Source organism: Meles meles, chromosome 7 (genome assembly GCF_922984935.1).
Source record: "Meles meles chromosome 7, mMelMel3.1 paternal haplotype, whole genome shotgun sequence".
Lineage (NCBI taxonomy): Eukaryota > Metazoa > Chordata > Mammalia > Carnivora > Mustelidae > Meles > Meles meles.
In genome coordinates this window covers 138,289,201-138,307,583 of record NC_060072.1, presented here as the reverse complement: position 1 = coordinate 138,307,583, position 18,383 = coordinate 138,289,201, and positions in this window count along the sequence as shown.

Here is an 18,383-nt window from a genome sequence, read left to right as displayed (position 1 = left end):
ACCTCCCACCCCTGACCCTTCAAAACCCTCAGGTTGCCCCAACCTCCCACCCCTGACCCTTCAAAACCCTCAGGTTCTTTTTCAGAGTCCAAAGTCTCTTATGGTCCGCCTCCCCTCCCCAATGTCCATAGCCCGCTCCCCCTCTCCCAATCCCACCTCCCCCCAGCAACCCCCAGTTTGTTTTGTGAGATTAAGAGTCATTTATGGTTTGTCTCCCTCCCAATCCAATCTTGTTTCATTTACTCTTCTCCTATCCCCATAACCCCCCATGTTGCTTCTCCATGTCCTCATATCAGGGAGATCATATGATAGTTGTCTTTCTCCGATTGACTTATTTCACTAAGCATGATATGCTCTAGTTCCATCCACGTCGTCGCAAATGGCAAGATTTCATTTCTTTTGATGGCTGCATAGTATTCCATTGTGTATATATACCACCTCTTCTTGATCCATTCATCTGTTGATGGACATCTAGGTTCTTTCCATAGTCTGGCTATTGTAGACATTGCTGCTATAAACATTCGGGTACACGTGCCCCTTCGGATCACTATGTTTGTATCTTTAGGGTAAATACCCAGTAGTGCAATTGCTGGGTCATAGGGTAGTTCTATTTTCAACATTTTGAGGAACCTCCATGCTGTTTTCCAGAGTGGTTGCACCAGCTTACATTCCCACCAACAGTGGAGGAGGGTTCCCCTTTCTCCACATCCTCGCCAGCATCTGTCATTTCCTGACTTGTTAATTTTAGCCATTCTGACTGGTGTGAGGTGATATCTCATTTTGGTTTTGATTTGTATTTCCCTGATGCCCAGAGACGTGGAGCACTTTTTCATGTGTCTGTTGGCCATCTGGATGTCTTCTTTGCAGAAATGTCTGTTCATGTCCTCTGCCCATTTCTTGATTGGATTGTTTGTTCTTTGGGTGTTGAGTTTGCTAAGTTCCTTATAGATTTTGGATACTAGCCCTTTATCTGATATGTCGTTTGCAAATGTCTTCTCCCATTCTGTCAGTTGTCTTTTGGTTTTGTTAACTGTTTCCTTTGCTGTGCAAAAGCTTTTGATCTTGATGAAATCCCAATAGTTCATTTTTGCCCTTGCTTCCCTTGCCTTTGCCGTTGTTCCTAGGAAGATGTTGCTACGGCTGAGGTCGAAGAGGTTGCTGCCTGCATTCTCCTCAAGGATTTTGATGGATTCCTTTCTCACATTGAGGTCCTTCATCCATTTGGAGTCTATTTTCGTGTGTGGTGTAAGGAAGGGGTCCAATTTCATTTTTCTGCATGTGGCTGTCCAATTTTCCCAGCACCATTTATTGAAGAGGCTGTCTTTTTTCCATTGGACATTCTTTCCTGCTTTGTCGAAGATTAGTTGACCATAGAGTTGAGGGTCGATTTCTGGGCTCTCTATTCTGTTCCACTGGTCTATGTGTCTGTTTTTGTGCCAGTACCATGCTGTCTTGATGATGACAGCTTTGTAATAGAGCTTGAAGTCCGGAATTGTGATGCCACCAACTTTGGCTTTCTTTTTCAATATTCCTTTGGCTATGCGAGGTCTTTTCTGGTTCCATATAAATTTTAGGATTATTTGTTCCATTTCTTTGAAAAAAATGGATGGTATTTTGATAGGGAGTGCATTAAATGTGTAGATTGCTTTAGGTAGCATAGACATTTTCACAATATTTATTCTTCCAATCCAGGAGCATGGAACATTTTTCCATTTTTTTGTGTCTTCCTCAATTTCTTTCATGAGTACTTTATAATTTTCTGTGTATATATTCTTAGTCTCTTTGGTTAGGTTTATTCCTAGGTATCTTATAGTTTTGGGTACAATTGTAAATGGGATTGACTCCTTAATTTCTCTTTCTTCAGTCTTGTTGTTGGTGTACAGAAATGCAACTGATTTCTGTGCATTGATTTTATATCCTGACACTTTACTGAATTCCTGTACAAGTTCTAGCAGTTTTGGAGTGGAGTCTTTTGGGTTTTCCACATATAGTATCATATCATCTGCGAAGAGTGATAGTTTGACTTCTTCTTTACCAATTTGGATGCCTTTAATTTCTTTTTGTTGTCTGATTGCTGAGGCTAGGACTTCTAGTACTATGTTGAATAGCAGTGGTGATAATGGACATCCCTGCCGTGTTCCTGACCTTAACGGAAAAGCTTTCAGTTTTTCTCCATTGAGAATGATATTTGCGGTGGGTTTTTCATAGATGGCTTTGATAATATTGAGGTATGTGCCCTCGATCCCCACACTTTGAAGAGTTTTGATCAGGAAGGGATGCTGTACTTTGTCAAATGCTTTTTCAGCATCTATTGAGAGTATCATATGGTTCTTGTTCTTTCTTTTATTAATGTGTTCTATCACATTGATTGATTTGCGGATGTTGAACCAACCCTGCAGCCCTGGAATAAATCCCACTTGATCGTGGTGAATAATCCTTTTAATGTACTGTTGAATCCTATTGGCTAGTATTTTGGTGAGAATTTTTGCATCTGTGTTCATCAAGGATATTGGTCTGTAGTTCTCTTTTTTGGTGGGATCCTTGTCTGGTTTTGGGATCAAGGTGATGCTGGCCTCATAAAATGAGTTTGGAAGTTTTCCTTCCATTTCTATTTTTTGGAACAGTTTCAGGAGAATAGGAATTAGTTCTTCTTTAAATGTTTGGTAAAATTCCCCTGGGAAGCCGTCTGGCCCTGGGCTTTTGTTTGTTTGGAGATTTTTGATGACTGTTTCAATCTCCTTACTGGTTATGGGCCTGTTCAGGTTTTCTATTTCTTCCTGGTTCAGTTGTGGTAGTTTATATGTCTCTAGGAATGCATCCATTTCTTCCAGATTGTCCAATTTATTGGCGTAGAGTTGCTCATAGTATGTTCTTATAATTGTCTGTATTTCTTTGGTGTTAGTTGTGATCTCTCCTCTTTCATTCATGATTTTATTGATTTGGGTCCTTTCTCTTTTCTTTTTGATGAGTCTGGCCAGGGGTTTATCAATCTTATTGATTCTTTCAAAGAACCAGCTCCTAGTTTCATTGATTTTTTCTATTGTTTTTTTTTGTTTCTATTTCATTGATTTCTGCTCTGATCTTTATGATTTCTCTTCTCCTGCTGGGTTTAGGGTTTCTTTCTTGTTCTTTCTCCAGCTCCTTTAAGTGTACAGTTAGGTTGTATACTTGAGACCTTTCTGGTTTCTTGAGAAAGGCTTGTCCCGCTATATATTTTCCTCTCAGGACTGCCTTTGCTGTGTCCCACAGATTTTGAACTGTTGTGTTTTCATTATCATTTGTTTCCATGAATTTTTTCAATTCTTCTTTAATTTCCTGGTTGACCCATTCATTCTTTAGAAGCATGCTGTTTAGTCTCCATGCATTTGGGTTCTTTCCAGCTTTCCTCTTGTGATTGAGTTCTAGCTTCAGAGCATTGTGGTCTGAAAATATGCAGGGAATGATCCCAATCTTTTGATACCGGCTGAGACCTGATTTGTGACCCACGATGGGATCTATTCTGGCGAATGTTCCATGTGCACTAGAGAAGAATGTGTATTCTGTTGCTTTGGGATGAAATGTTCTGAATATATCTGTGATGTCCATCTGGTCCAGTGTGTCATTTAAGGCCTTTATTTCCTTGTTGATCTTTTGCTTAGATGATCTGTCCATTTCAGTGAAGGGAGTGTTAAAGTCGCCTACTATTATTGTATTATTATTATTGATGTGTTTCTTTGATTTTGTTATTAATTGGTTTACATAGTTGGCTGCTCCCACGTTAGGGGCATAGATATTTAAAATTGTTAGATCTTCTGGTTGGACAGACCCTTTGAGTAGGATATAGTGTCCTTCCTCATCTCTTATTATAGTCTTTGGCTTAAAATCTAATTGATCTGATATAAGGATTGCCACCCCAGCTTTCTTCTGATGCCCATTAGCATGGTAAATTGTTTTCCACCCCCTCACTTTAAATCTGGAGGTGTCTTCGCGTCTAAAATGAGTTTCTTGTAGGCAACATACTGATGGGTTTTGTTTTTTTATCCATTCTGATACCCTGTGTCTTTTGATTAGAGCATTTAGCCCATTAACATTCAGGGTAACTATTGAGAGATATGAATTTAGTGCCATTATTAGCCTGTAAGGTGACTGTTACTGTATATTGTCTCTGTACCTTTCTGATCTACTACTTTTAGACTCTCTCTTTGCTTAGAGGACCCCTTTCAATATTTCCTGTAGAGCTGGTTTGGTGTTTGCAAATTCTTTCAGTTTTTGTTTGTCCTGGAAGCTTTTGATCTCTCCTTCTATTTTCAATGATAGCCTAGCTGGATAGAGTATTCTTGGCTGCATGTTTTTCTCGTTGAGTGCTCTGAATATATCATGCCAGCTCTTTCTGGCCTGCCAGGTCTCTGTGGATAAGTCTGCCGCCAATCTAATATTTTTACCATTGTATGTTACAGACTTCTTTTCTCGGGCTGCTTTCAGGATTTTCTCTTTGTCACTAAGACTTGTAAATTTTACTATTAGGTGACGGGGTGTGGACCTATTCTTGTTGACTTTGAGGGAGGTTCTCTGCATCTCCTGGATTTTGATGCTTGTTCCCTTTGCCATATTAGGGAAATTCTCTCCAATGATTCTCTCCAATAGACCTTCTGCTCCCCTCTCTGTTTCTTCTTCTTCTGGAATCCCAATTATTCTAATGTTGTTTCGTCTTATGGTGTCACTTATCTCTCGAATTCTCCTCTCATGGTCCAGTAGCTGTTTGTCCCTCTTTCGCTCGGCTTCCTTATTCTCTGTCATTTGGTCTTCTATATCACTAATTCTTTCTTCTGCCTCATTGATCCTAGCAGTGAGAGCCTCCATTTTTGATTGCACCTCATTAATAGCTTTTTTGATTTCAACTTGGTTAGATTTTAGTTCTTTAATTTCTCCAGAAAGGGCTTTAATATCTCCAGAGAGGGTTTCTCTAATATCTTCCATGCCTTTTTCGAGCCCGGCTAGAATGTTCAGAATCGTCATTCTGAACTCTAGATCTGACATATTACCCATGTCTGTGTTGATTAGGTCCCTAGCCTTCGGTACTGTCTCTTGTTCTTTTGTTTGTGGTGATTTTTTCCGCCTTGTCATTTTGTCCAGATAAGAGAATATGAAAGAGCAAATAAACTACTAAAAGGGTGGCAAAGATCCCGGAAAAATGTGCTGTAACCAAATCAGAAGAGACCCCAAATTGTGGGGGGGAGAAAGGGGATAAAAACAGCTTCTGAAAAAAAAAGAAAAAAAAAAGAAAGAAAAAAATTTAAAAAATAAAACAAATAAAAAATATAAAAAAGAAAGAAAAAATATATATATTTAGATGAACTAGTCAAAAAATGTTAAAAAAGAAAAGGGTAAAAGTTTAAAAAAAATTTAGCAGAAGAAGAAAAAAGAAAAAAGAAAAAAAAATTGAAAAAAGAAAAAAAAATTGAAGTAGCCACAAGACTAAAGAATCATGGGGAGAAAGCCATGAGTTCCGTGCTTTGCTTTCTCCTCCTCTGGAATTGCTCTGCTGTCTTAGGAATTGAATCTGCTTTCTCCTTGATAGATGAACTTCATCCTGGCTGGATATTTTGTTGATCTTCTGGGGGAGGGGCCTGTTGTAGTGACTCTCAAGTGTCTTTGCCCGAGGCGGGATTGCACCGCCCTTACCGGCGGCCGGACTAAGTAATCGGCTCGGGTTCGCTTTTGGGAGCTTCTGTTCCCTGAACGCTTTCCGTAGAGTTCCGGAGGACGGGAATGAAAATGGTGGCCTCCCAGTCTCCGGCCCGGAGGAGCCGAGAGCCTGGGGCCCCACTCCTCAGTGCACCCCCAGAGGACAGCACCCAATCACTCCCGTATCCCCAGCCTCTAGCCGCGCTCCGAGCTCACCCAGCCCGCGACCAGTTCAAGGTAACCCCGAGCTGAGAGTTTGGTCCTCGGCTCTGTCTCTCCAGCCGGCTTCTCCGTTCTAATACCTGCGAACTCTCCGACACTCCGACACCCCCGATCCTTCTGTGACCCTGCGGGGCCTGGGGCCACGCTGGCCCCGCATGGGCTTCACCCCGGTTTAGCCCCTGGAGCAATGTCCCTCAGTGGAACAGACTTTTAAAAGTCCTGATTTTGTGCTCCGTTCCTCCGCCGCTTGCCGGGAGCCGGCCCCTCCCCCCGGGGTCTATCTTCCCGTCGTTTTAGATTCACTTCTCTGCCAGTCCTACCTTTCAGAAAGTGGTTGATTTTCTGTTTCTAGCGTTGCTGTTCTTCTTCTCTTCGCTCTCCCGTTGGATTTGTAGGTGTTTGCAATGTTTAGATAAGCTATCGAGCTGATCTCCTGCTACCTGATGTAGTCTCAGGCTGCTACTTCTCCGCCATCTTGACTCCTCCCCCCCTACAGCATTTGTTCTTGATAAAAATCCTCAATGAAGTAGAGATAGATGGAACATACCACAATGTCATAAAAGTCATATAAGACCCACAGCTAATATCATCCTGAATTGGTTAAAACTGAGCTTCCCCCCTATGGTCAGAAACAAGATGGATATCCACTCTCACGATTACTATTTAACATAGTACTGGCAGTCTTAGTCTCAGCAATCAGACAACAAAAAGAAATAAAATGCATCCAAATTGTCAAGGAAGAAACCAAGCTTTCACTATTTGCAGATGACATGATACCCTATGTAGAAAACCTAAAAGACCCTGCCAGAAAAATTGCTAGAATACATGAATTCAGCAAAGTCACAGGACATAAAATCATATACAGAAATTCATTGTATTTCTATACATCAATAATGGAGCAGCAGAAAAAGAAATCAAGGAATTGATACAATTTGCAATTGCATAAAACATAATTAGATACTTAGGAATAAACCTAAACAAAGAGGTAAAATCTCTGTATTCAGAAAACTACAGAACACTTATGAAAGAAATTGAAGAAGACAAAAAAAAAATTGGAAAAAATTCCATGCTCGTGAATTGGAACAAATGTAGTTAAAATGTCTATGCTACCAAAAGCAATCTACACATTTAACACAATCCCTATCAAAATGTCACCTGTGTTTTTCACAGAACCAGAACAAACATTCCTAAAATGCATATAAAACAACAAAAGACCTTGAGTAGCCAAAGCACTCCTGAACAAGGAAAAGCAAAGCTGGAGGCATCATGATTCTAGATATCAAGCTATATTACAGAACTGTAGTCATCAAGACCATATACTGCTGATACAAAAACAGATATGTAGATCAATGGAACAGAAGAGAAAACCCGGAAATGGATACACAACTATGTGGTCAACTAAGCTTCAATAATGCAGGAAAGAATATCCAATGGATATTCAACAAATGGTTTGGAAAAACTGGATAACAACATGCAGAAGAATGAAACTGGACCATTTTCTTACAACATACATAAAAGTTAATTCAAAATGATTGAAGGACTGAAATGTGAAATAGGAAACCTCAAACTCCTAGAGGAGAACATAGGCAGGAACCTCTTTGACCTTGGCCAGAGCAGCTTCTTACTAGACACATCACCAGAGGCAAGGTAAATAAAACCAAAAATGAACTATTGGGAGCATTTCTATCTCTGGCACAGGGCTCTGTTTGGGGTCTCCAAACCCAGCATATTCCTTCCATGCTGTTCCTCCTGGAAGAGGAAGGTGAGTCTCCCCGGATCAGCCACTTGTGGGGTCCCTGCTCTTTGAGATCATAGTTTAAGGTAACTCCAAGCTGAGAGCCTCGGCTCCATCTCTGCTGCCAGCTTCCCTGCTCCTGTACCTGGGAGCTCTGCCACACTCAGACACCCTTGGTCTTTCTGTGACCACACTGTTCCTGCGAGGACTCTAACCCTTGTTTAACATCTGGAGTGAGGTCCCTCAGTGGAGCTGACTTCTAAAAGTTCTGATTTTGCGCTCTGTTTCTCCACTGCTTGCTGGGGGCCGACCCCTCCCCCCACAGTCTATCTTCCTGTATATCGCCTCGGATTCACTTCTCCATACATCCTACTTCCAGAAAGTGGTTGCTCTTCTATTCCTAGAATTGCTGCTCTTCTCTTTGATCTCATGTTGAATTTGGAGGTGTTCAGAATGGTTTGATAACTATCTAGCTGAACTCTTGGGACCCGATGATATTTAGGTCTCCTCCTCCTCGGCCATTTTGCTCCTTCTCCCTCTATATGCCCTTATACTCTCTAGTTTTAACCATGTTTGTTCTTTTTTTGTGGCTAAAAAATATTCCATTTTATATATACCACATCTTCTTTATCCATTCCTCTATCAATGGTTACTTGGGTTGCTTCCATATCTTGGATATTGTTAAGTAATTCTGCAGTAAATATAGGGGTGCATGGATCCCTTAGAAATAGTGTTTTTGTAATCTTTGGTTAAAAACTCAGTAGTGCAAAAACAAAAACAAGAACAACCCCCACTGCCCCGCCCCCCCAAAAAAGCCCCAGTAGCACAATTACTAGATTGTAGGGTATTTCTGTTTTTAACTTTTGAGGAACCTCCATAGTGTTTTCCACAGTGGCTGTACCAGTTTGCATTCCCACCACCAACATTGCAAGAGTTCCTTTTTTCCCACATCCTCACCATTCCTGATATCTGGTGTTTTTTGTTTTAGCCATTCTGACAGGTATGAGGTGATATCTCATTGTAATTTTGACTTGCATTTCCCTGATGATATATGATAATGAGCATCTTTTCAAATGTGTGTGTTGACCATCTGTAAGTCTTCTTTGGAAAAATGTCTGTGTCTTCTGCACATTTTAAAATTGGATTAATCATTTTGCATGTGTTCAGCTTTGTAAGTTCTTTGTAGATTTTGGATTCTAACCCTTTATTAGGTATGTCAACCCTTTATCAGGTGTGTTATTTGTAAATTTCTCCTATTCCATAGTTTGCCATTTCGTTTTGTTGATTGTTTCTGCCACTGCACAGATGCTTTTTATTTTGATGTAGTTTCCGATAGTTTATTTTTGCTTTTGTTTGCCTTGTTTCAGGGACCTGTCTAGAAAAAAAGTTGCTATAGCCAATGCCAGAGGAATTATTGTCTTTGCTATTTTCTATGACTTTTGTGGTTTTGGGTCTCACATTTAGGACTTTAATCCATTTTGAATTTGAATTCATTTTTGCATATGTTAAAAGAAAGTAGTCTAATTTCATTCTTTTGCATGTTGCTGTCCAGTTTTCCCAACACCATTTGTTGAAAGGACTTACCCATTGGTATTCTTTCCTGATTTGTCAGAGATAATTTAATTTGCCATATAATTAATTTATAGTTATATATTTTATTTAATATATAAATATATTTATATATTATTATATATAATAATTGTGGGTTTATTTCTGTGTTTTCTACTCTGTTCAGTTGATCTCTGTGTCTATTTTTGTGCCAGTACCATACAGTTGGATTACTACAACTTTGTAATATAACTTGCATTTCAGAATTGTGATGTCTCCAGATTTGCTTTTCTTTTTCAAGATTGATTTAGCTATTTGACATCTTTTGTGATCCCACACAAATTTTAAACCTGTTTCTTCTGGTTCTGTGAAAAATACTATTGTTTTTTTGATAGGAATGTGTTAAATGTGTAGATTGTTTTTGGTATCAAAGGCATTTTAACAATATTTGTTCTTCCAATCCATGAGCGTGGGATGTCTTTCCATTTTTTGTGTCATCTTCAGTTTCTTTCATCAGCTTTTTATAGTTTACAGAGTACAGACCTTTCATCTCTTTGGTTTATTTCTAGGTATCCTCTTATTTTTGTTGCAGTTGTAAATGGGATTGTTTTTTAAATTTCTCTTTCTGTTGCTTCATTTTTGGTGTATAGAAATACAACAGATTTTTGTGCATTAATTTTGTATCCTGCAACTTTACTGTATTTGTTTATCAGTGCTAGCAGTTTTGTGGGGAGTCTTTTTGGTTTTCTATATATAGTATCATGTCATCTCCAAATAATGAATGTTTTAATTCTCCCTTACCAATTTTGATACCTTTTATATGTTTTTGTTTTCTGATTGCTTTGGATAGAACTTCCAGTAATATGTGGAATAAAGGTGGTGAGTGGACATCCTTGTCTTGTTTCATAGCTTGCCTTTTGCTTTTGTTGTGGTTTTCTCTGCTGCACAGAGCTTTTTCTTTCTTTTTTTTTTAACAAGAATTGTTCTCTTTATTTCTCCAGAATTTAGCACATGTTGTAGCATAATCATATGCTTAATAAATGTTGTTTAAGCAACAAATGAGGGCATGAGAACTGCAGTTCAAAATAACATGTAGTGGTTTAAAGACCATTCTTTTGTAAAATCACAGATTTTTAAAAAATATATTTGTTTTCCCATCTTGTTTCATTTATTCTTCGACGCTTAATCTCACAAAACAAACTGGGGGTTGCTGGGGGGAGGTGGGATTGGGAGAGGGGGAGGGGGCTATGGACATTGGGGAGGGGAGGCGAACCATAAGAGACTATGGACTCTGAAAAACAACCTGAGGGTTTTGAAGGGTCAGGGGTGGGAAGTTGGGGGAACAGGTGGTGGGTAATAGGGAGGGCACGTTTTGCATGGAGCACTGGGTGTTGTGCAAAAACAATGAATACTGTTACGCTGAAAAAAATAAATAAAATGGAAAAAAATATATTTGTTTTCAGCATAACATAATTCACTGTTTATGTACCACACCCAGTGCTCCATACAATACATGCCCTCCCTAATACCCACCACCAGGCTCCTCCAACCTCCCACCCCCCACCCCTTCAAAACACTCAGGTTGTTTTTCAGAGCCCATAGTCTCTCATGGTTCATCTCACCTTCCAATTTCCCTCAACTCCCTTCTCCTCTCCATCTCCCCATGTCTTCCATGTTATTTGTTATGCTACACAAATAAGTGAAACCATATGATAATTGACTCTCTCTGCTTGACTTATTTCACTTAGCATAATCTCTTCCAGTCCTGTCCATGTTGCTACAAAAGTTGGGTATTCATCCTTTTTGATGGAGGCATAATACTCCATAGTGTATATGGACGACATCTTTATTTTTATTATTTTATTTATTTATTTTTTTTGTTTATTTACAGCATAACAGTGTTCATTGTTTTGGCATCACACCCAGTGCTCCATGCAGTACGTGCCTTCGCTATTATCCACCACCTGGTTCCTCAACCTCCCACCCACTACCCCCCCCCCGCCCCTTCAAATCCTCTGGTTGTTTTTCAGAGTCCATAGTCTCTCATGGTTCATCTCCCCTTCCAATTTCCCTCAACTCCCTCTCCTCTCCATCTCCCCATGTCCTCCATGTTATTTGTTATGCTCCATAAATAAGTGAGACCATATGATACTTGACTCTCTCTGCTTGACTTATTTCACTCAGCATAATCTCTTCCAGTCCTGTCCATGTTGCTACAAAAGTTGGGTATTCATCCTTTCTGATGGAGGCATAATACTCCATTGTGTATATGGACCACATCTTCCTTATCCATTCATCAATTGAAGGGCATCTTGGTTCTTTCCACAGTTTGGCGACCATAGCCATTCCTGCAATAAACATTGGGGTACAGATGGCCCTTCTTTTCACTACATCTGTATCTTTGGGGTAAATACCCAGCAGTGCAATTGCAGGGTCATAGGGAAGCTCTATTCTTAATTTCTTCAGGAATCTCCACACTGAGAAAAGATTTTATTTTTAAGTAATCTCTATACCCAAAATGGGGCTCAAACCTACAACCCCAAGATCAAGAGTTGCATGTTCTACTGACCAAACCAGGAAGGCACACTTGCACAGAGTTTTTTAGTGTGATGCATTCCCAGACATATATTTTTCATTTGTTGCCTTTGCTTTTGGTATCTAAAAAAAAAAAAAAAAAAAAAAAAAAAAAAAGTCAAAGTCATTGCGAAGACATTAAAGAGCTTACCTCTAATATTTTCTTCCAAGAATTTTGTTGTTTCAGGTCTTACCTTCAAGTCCTCAGTACTTTTTGAGTTGATTTTTGTGTATGATGAAATGAGTCTAGTTTCATTCTTTTGCATATGGATATCCAGTTTTCCCAGTATCATTTATTGAAGAGACCATTTTTCCCTCTTGTATATTCTTGATGTTTTGTCAAAGTTAGTTGACTCTAAGTGTATGGGTTTATTTCTGGGATATCTTTTCTGTTCCATTTAAATGACTGTTTTTATGGCAATACTACATTGTGTGATATAGTTCTATTACTACATATAGTTTAAAATCAGAAAGTGTGATGTCTCCAGCTTTGTTTTTTCTCAGAATTGCTTTGGCTATTCACAATCTTTTCACCTCCTTAGTTAAATATATTTCTAAGTATTTTATTGTGCTTGATGTTATTGTAAATGGGATTTTTAATTTCTTTTTCAGATATTTTGTTGTATAGAAACACTACTGATATCAGTGTGTTGATATTGTATCCTGCAACTTTCCTGAATGTGTTAGTTACATCTAACAGTTTTTTGGTGGAATGTTTAGGATTTTCTATATATAAAATCATGTCATCTGCAAATAGACAGAACTTACTTTTTCCTTTCTGATTTAGAAAACTTTGTGTGTGTGTGTGTGTGTGTGTTTGCCTGATTGCACTGAGTTGGTGTGGTGAGTGTGGGCATCCTTGTCTTGTTCCTGATCTTAGAGGACAAGCTGTCAAGCTTCCCTCATTGAGTATGATATATGGGTGCTTATCCCATATGGCTTTTATTATTATGTTGGGGTATATTTCTTTTTTCTTTTTTTTTTTTTTTAGCTTTTCCGTTTTTATTTGGTTATGTTGACGTATGTTTCTTTATCTAATTTGTTGAGGGTGTTTGTCATGAATGGATGTTGAATTCTGTCAACTGCTTTTTAATGCATCTACTGAGATTATCATATGCTTTTTATCTTTTATTCTATTAAAGATGTTATTTATTATCTATTATTATTATTATATTTTTTATTAATTTGTATGTATTGAACCATCCCTGTATCAGAAGGATGAATCCTGCCTGATCATAGTATATGGTACTTTTATTGTGATTTGAATTTGGTTTGCTAATATTTATTGAGAATTTTTCATCTATGTTCAGAGAGGATATTGGTCGGTGTTTTTTTGGTTTCTTTGTTTTGTTTTGTTTTTCCTTGAGTGTCCTTATCTGGCTTTGATATAAGGCCAATGCTGGCCATGTAAAATGAATTTGGGAGTATTTCTTCCTCTTCAATTTATTGGACGAGGTTGATAAGGATTGTTGTTAATGTTTCTTTAATGTTTGGTAGAATTTAACCAATATAATTATCTGGTCCTGGTCTTCTTATCATTGAGAGGTTTTTGATTAATGATTCAATGTCTTTACTCATTATTGGTCTGTTCATATTTTCTATTTCTTCATGATTCAGTCTTTATAGGTTATATGTTTCTATGAATTTATATATTTCTTTTTGGTTTGCAATTATTGCCATGTAATGATTCACAGTAATCTTTTATGATATTTGCATAGTTGTGGTGTCTGTTATGTCTCCATTTGCATTTCTGATTTTATTTAATTGTTTTTTTCTGGTTGAGTAGAGTTAACACAATATTCCATTAGTTTCACAAGTGGCAAGATTTCATTTCTTTTGATGGCTGCATAGTAGTCCATTGTGTATATATACCACTTCTTCTTTATCCATTCATCTATTGATGGACATCTAGGTCCTTTCCATCATTTGGGTATTGTGGACATTGCTGCTATAAACATTCAGGTGCACGTGCCCCTTCTGATCACTACATTTGTATCTTGTGGGTAAATACCCAGTAGTGCAATTGCTGAGTTGCAAGGTAGCTCTATTTTCAACTACTTGAGGAACCTCCATGCTGTTTTCCAGAGTGGTTGCACCAGCTTGCATTCCCACCAACACTGTAGGAGGGTTCACCTTTCTCTGCATCCTATCTAGTGTCTGTCATTTCCTGACTTGCTAATGGTACAATGTGGTATCTCATTGTGGTTTTGATTTGTATTTCTCTGATGTTGAGTGATGTGGAGCACTTTTTCATGTGTCTGTTGGCCATCTGGATGTCTTCTTTGCAGAAATGTCTGTTCATGTCCTCTGCCCATTTCTTGATCGGATTATTTGTTCTTTGGGTGTTGAGTTTGCTAATCTCTTAATAGAGTTTGGATGCTACACCTTTATCTGATATGCCATTTGCAAATATCTTTTCCCATTTTGTCAGCTGTCTTTTGGTTGTGTTAAATATTTCCTTTGCTGTGCAAAAGGTTTTGAACTTGTTGAAGTCCCAATAGTTCATTTTTGCCCTTGCTTCCCTTGCCTTTGGCAATGTTCCTAGGAAGAAGTTGCTGTGGCTGAGGTTGAAGACGTTGCTGCCTGTGTTCTCCTCAAGGATTTTGATGGATTCCTTTCTCACATTGAGGTCTTTCATCCATTTTGAGTCTGTTTTCGTGTGTGGTGTAAGGAAGTGGTACAGTTTTATTTTTCTGCATTTGGCCGTCCAATTTTCCCAACACCATTTGTTGAAGAGGCTGTCTTTTTTCCAGCGGACATTCTTTCCTGCTTTGTTGAAGATTAGTTGACCATAGAACTGAGAGTCTATTTCTGGGCTCTCTATTCTGTTCCATTGATCTGTGTGTCTGTTTTTGTGCCAGTACCATACTATCTGGATGACAGCTTTGTAATAGAGCTTGAAGTCTGGAATTGTGATACCACCACCTTTGGCTTTCTTCTTCAATATTCCTTTGGCTATTCAAGGTCTTTTCTGGTTCCATATAAATTTGAGGATTATTTGTTCCATTTCTTTGAAAAAAATGGATGGGATTTTCATAGGGATTGCATTAAATATGTAGATTACTTTAGGTAGCATAGACATTTTCACAATATTTATTCTTCCAATCCATGAGTATGGAACATTTTTCCATTTTTTTGTGTCTTCTTCAATTTCTTTCATGCATCTTTTATAGTTTTCTGAGTATAGATTCTTCATCTTTTGGGTTAGGTTTATTCCTAAGTATCTTATGGTTTTGGGTGCAATTGTAAGTAGGATTGACTCCTTAATTTCTCTTTCTTCTGTCTTGTTGTTGGTGTACAGAAATGCAACTGATTTCTGTGCATTGGCTTTATATCCTGACACTTTACTGAATTCCTGTATGAGTTCTAGCAGATTTGGAGTGGAGTCTTTTGGGTTTTCCACATATAGTATCATATCATCTGCAAAGAGTGATAGTTTGACTTCTTTGCCGATTTGGATGCCTTTAATTTCTTTTTGTTGTCTGATTGCTGAGGCTAGGACTTCTAGTATTATGTTGAATAGCAGTGGTGATAATGGACATCCTTGCCGTGTTCCTGACCTTAGCGGAAAAGCTCTCAGTTTTTCTCCATTGAGAATGATATTTACTGTGTGTTTTTCATAGATGGCTTTATTGATACTGTGGTATGTGCCCTCTATCCCTACACTTTGAAGAGTTTTGATCAGGAAGGGATGCTGTACTTTGTCAAATGCTTTTTCAGCATCTATTGAGAGTATGGTTCTTGTTCTTTCTTGTTATCGTATGGTTGTTGTTCTTTCTTTTATTAATGTATTGTATCACATTGATTGATTTGCAGATGTTGAACCAAACTTGCAGCCCTGGAATAAATCCCACTTTGTCATAGTGAATAATCCTTTTAATGTACTGTTAGATCCTATTGGCTAGTATTTTGGTGAGAATTTTCACATCTGTGTTCATCAATGATTTTGGTCCATAATTCTCTTTTTTGATGGGATCCTTGTCAGGTTTTGGGATCAAGGTGATGCTGGCCTCATAAAATGAGTGTGGAAGTTTTCCTTCCATATCTATTTTTTGGAACATTTGCAGAAGGATTGGAATTAATTCTTCTTTAAACGTTTGGTAGCATTCCCCTGGGAAGCCGTCTGGCCCTGGGTTTTTGTTTGTTTGGAGATTTTTGATGGCTGTTTCAATCTCCTTACTGGTTATGGGTCTGTTCAGTTTTTCTATTTCTTCCTGCTTCAGTTGTGGTAGTTTATATATCTCTAGGAATGCATCCATTTCTTCCAGATTGTCAAATTTGTGGGCATAGAGTTGCTCATAATATGTTCTTATAATTGTTTGTATTTCTTTGGTGTTGGTTGTGATCTCTCCTCTTTCATTTATGATTTTATTTATTTGGGTCCTTTCTCTTTTCTTTTTGATAAGTCTGGCCAGGGGTTTATCAATCTTATTTATTCTTTCATAGAACCAGCTCCTAGTTTTGTTGATTTGTTCTATTGTTTTTTAGTTTCTATTTCATTGATTTCTGCTCTGATCTTTATGATTTCTCTTCTCCTGCTGGGTTTAGGCTTTCTTTGATGTTCTTTCTCCAGCTCCTTTAGGTGTATGGTTAGGTTACGTATTTGAGACCTTTCTTGTTTATTGAGAAAGGCTTGTATCGCTATATATTTTCCTTGCAGTACTGCCTTTGCTGTGTCCCACAGATTTTGAATAGTTGTGTTTTCATTATCATTTGTTTCCTTGAATTTTTCAATTCTTCTTTAATTTCCTTGTTGACTCATTCATTCATTCATTCTTTAGAAGGATACTCTTTAGTCTCAATGTACTTGGATTCTTTCCAAATTTCTTCTTGTGATTGAGTTTTAGCTTCAGAGCATTGTGGTCTGAAAATGTTCAGGGAATGATCCCAATCTTTTGATCCCGGTTGAGACCTGATTTATGACCTAGGATGTGATCCATTCTGGAGAATGTTCCATGTGCACTAGAGAAGAATGTGTATTCTGTTGCTTTGGGATGGAATGTTCTCAATATATGTGTGATGTCCATCTGGTCCAGTGTGTCATTTAAGGCCTTTATTTCCTTGTTGATCATTTGCTTGGATGATCTGTCCATTTCAGTGAGGGGGTGTTCAAGTCTCCTATTATTATTATATTATTGTCAACATGTTTCTTTGATTTTATTATTAATTGGGTTACATAGATGGCTGTTCCCATGTTAGGGGCATAAATATTTAAAATTGTTAGATCTTCTTGTTGGACAGACCCTTTGAGTATGATATAGTGTCCTTCCTCATCTCTTATTATAGTCTTTGGCTTAAAATCTAATTAATCTGATATAAGGATTGCCACCCCAGCTTTCTTTTGATGTCCATTAGCATGGTAAATTATTTTCCACCCGGGACAGGGAGTCTTAAGCAGACTCTGCATTGAGTGCAGTACATGATGCAGGGCTCCATCTCATGACTCTGATCATGACCTAATCCAAAACCCAAATCTGGGTGATCTACCAACTGTGCCAGCCAGGCGCCCCTCTCTTCAGATCTAGTAGTATTTGCTTAATATATTTCGGTGCTCTCGTGTTGGATGCATACATGTATTTATGATTGTTGTATCTCCTTGATCAGTTGACTCTTGCATCATTCTATAATGGCCTTCTTTGTCTTCTGTTACTATTTTTGGCTTAAAGTCTCTTTTGTCTAATGTAAGTAAAGCTGATCCTGCTCTCTTTTGGTTTCCACTTGCATGGAATATGTTTTCCCATCCATTCACTTTTAGCCTATGTGTACTAAAGCTGAGGTGAGTCTTTTGTAGGAAGCATATATGTGGGTCTTATATATTTTATCTGTTCAGCCACTCTGTGTTTTTTTCCTGGGAGAAATCAGTGCATTTTCATTTACAGTAATTATTGATAGGAAAAGATTTACTTATGCCATCTCATTGTTTCCTAGCTGTTTTATAGTTCCCTTATACCTTTCTTCCTCTTTGACTGCCTTCCATTCTGAATTGATGATTTTCTGTAGTGGTATGTTTTGATTCTCTTCCACGTATCATTTGTGAATCTATTGTAGGTTTCTGCTTTTTGGTTACCATGAGGCTTACATGAAACATCATATGTATAGCGGTCTATTTCATACTGATAACAATCAAACTTCAATCACATGAAAACTCTACCCTTTTGGGACGCCTGGATGGCTCAGTTGGTTAAGCGGCTGCCTTCGGCTCAGGTCATGATCCCGGTATCCTGGGATCGAGTTCCACATTGGGTTCCTTGCTGGGCAGGGAGACTGCTTCTCCCTCTTCCTCTACCTGCCACTCTGTCTGCCTGTGTCCTCTCTGTCTCTTTCTCTCTCTCTGACAAATAAATAAATAAAATCTTAAAAAAGAAACCAAACTCTACCCTTTTACTCTCTTTTATATATTTATATTATGAATATAAATATATATAAATATATAATATATTTTATATTATATTCTATATATAATATAGTATATATATTATATTATATACTACCTTTTTATATTTTTGATGTCACAGTTTGTTTCATTTTATATTGTGTATCCATTAATAAATAATTGTAGCTGTAGTTTTTTAATTTTATTTTACTTTTTTTCAGTGTTCCAAAATTCATTGTCTTTGCACCATACCCAGTGCTCCAGGCA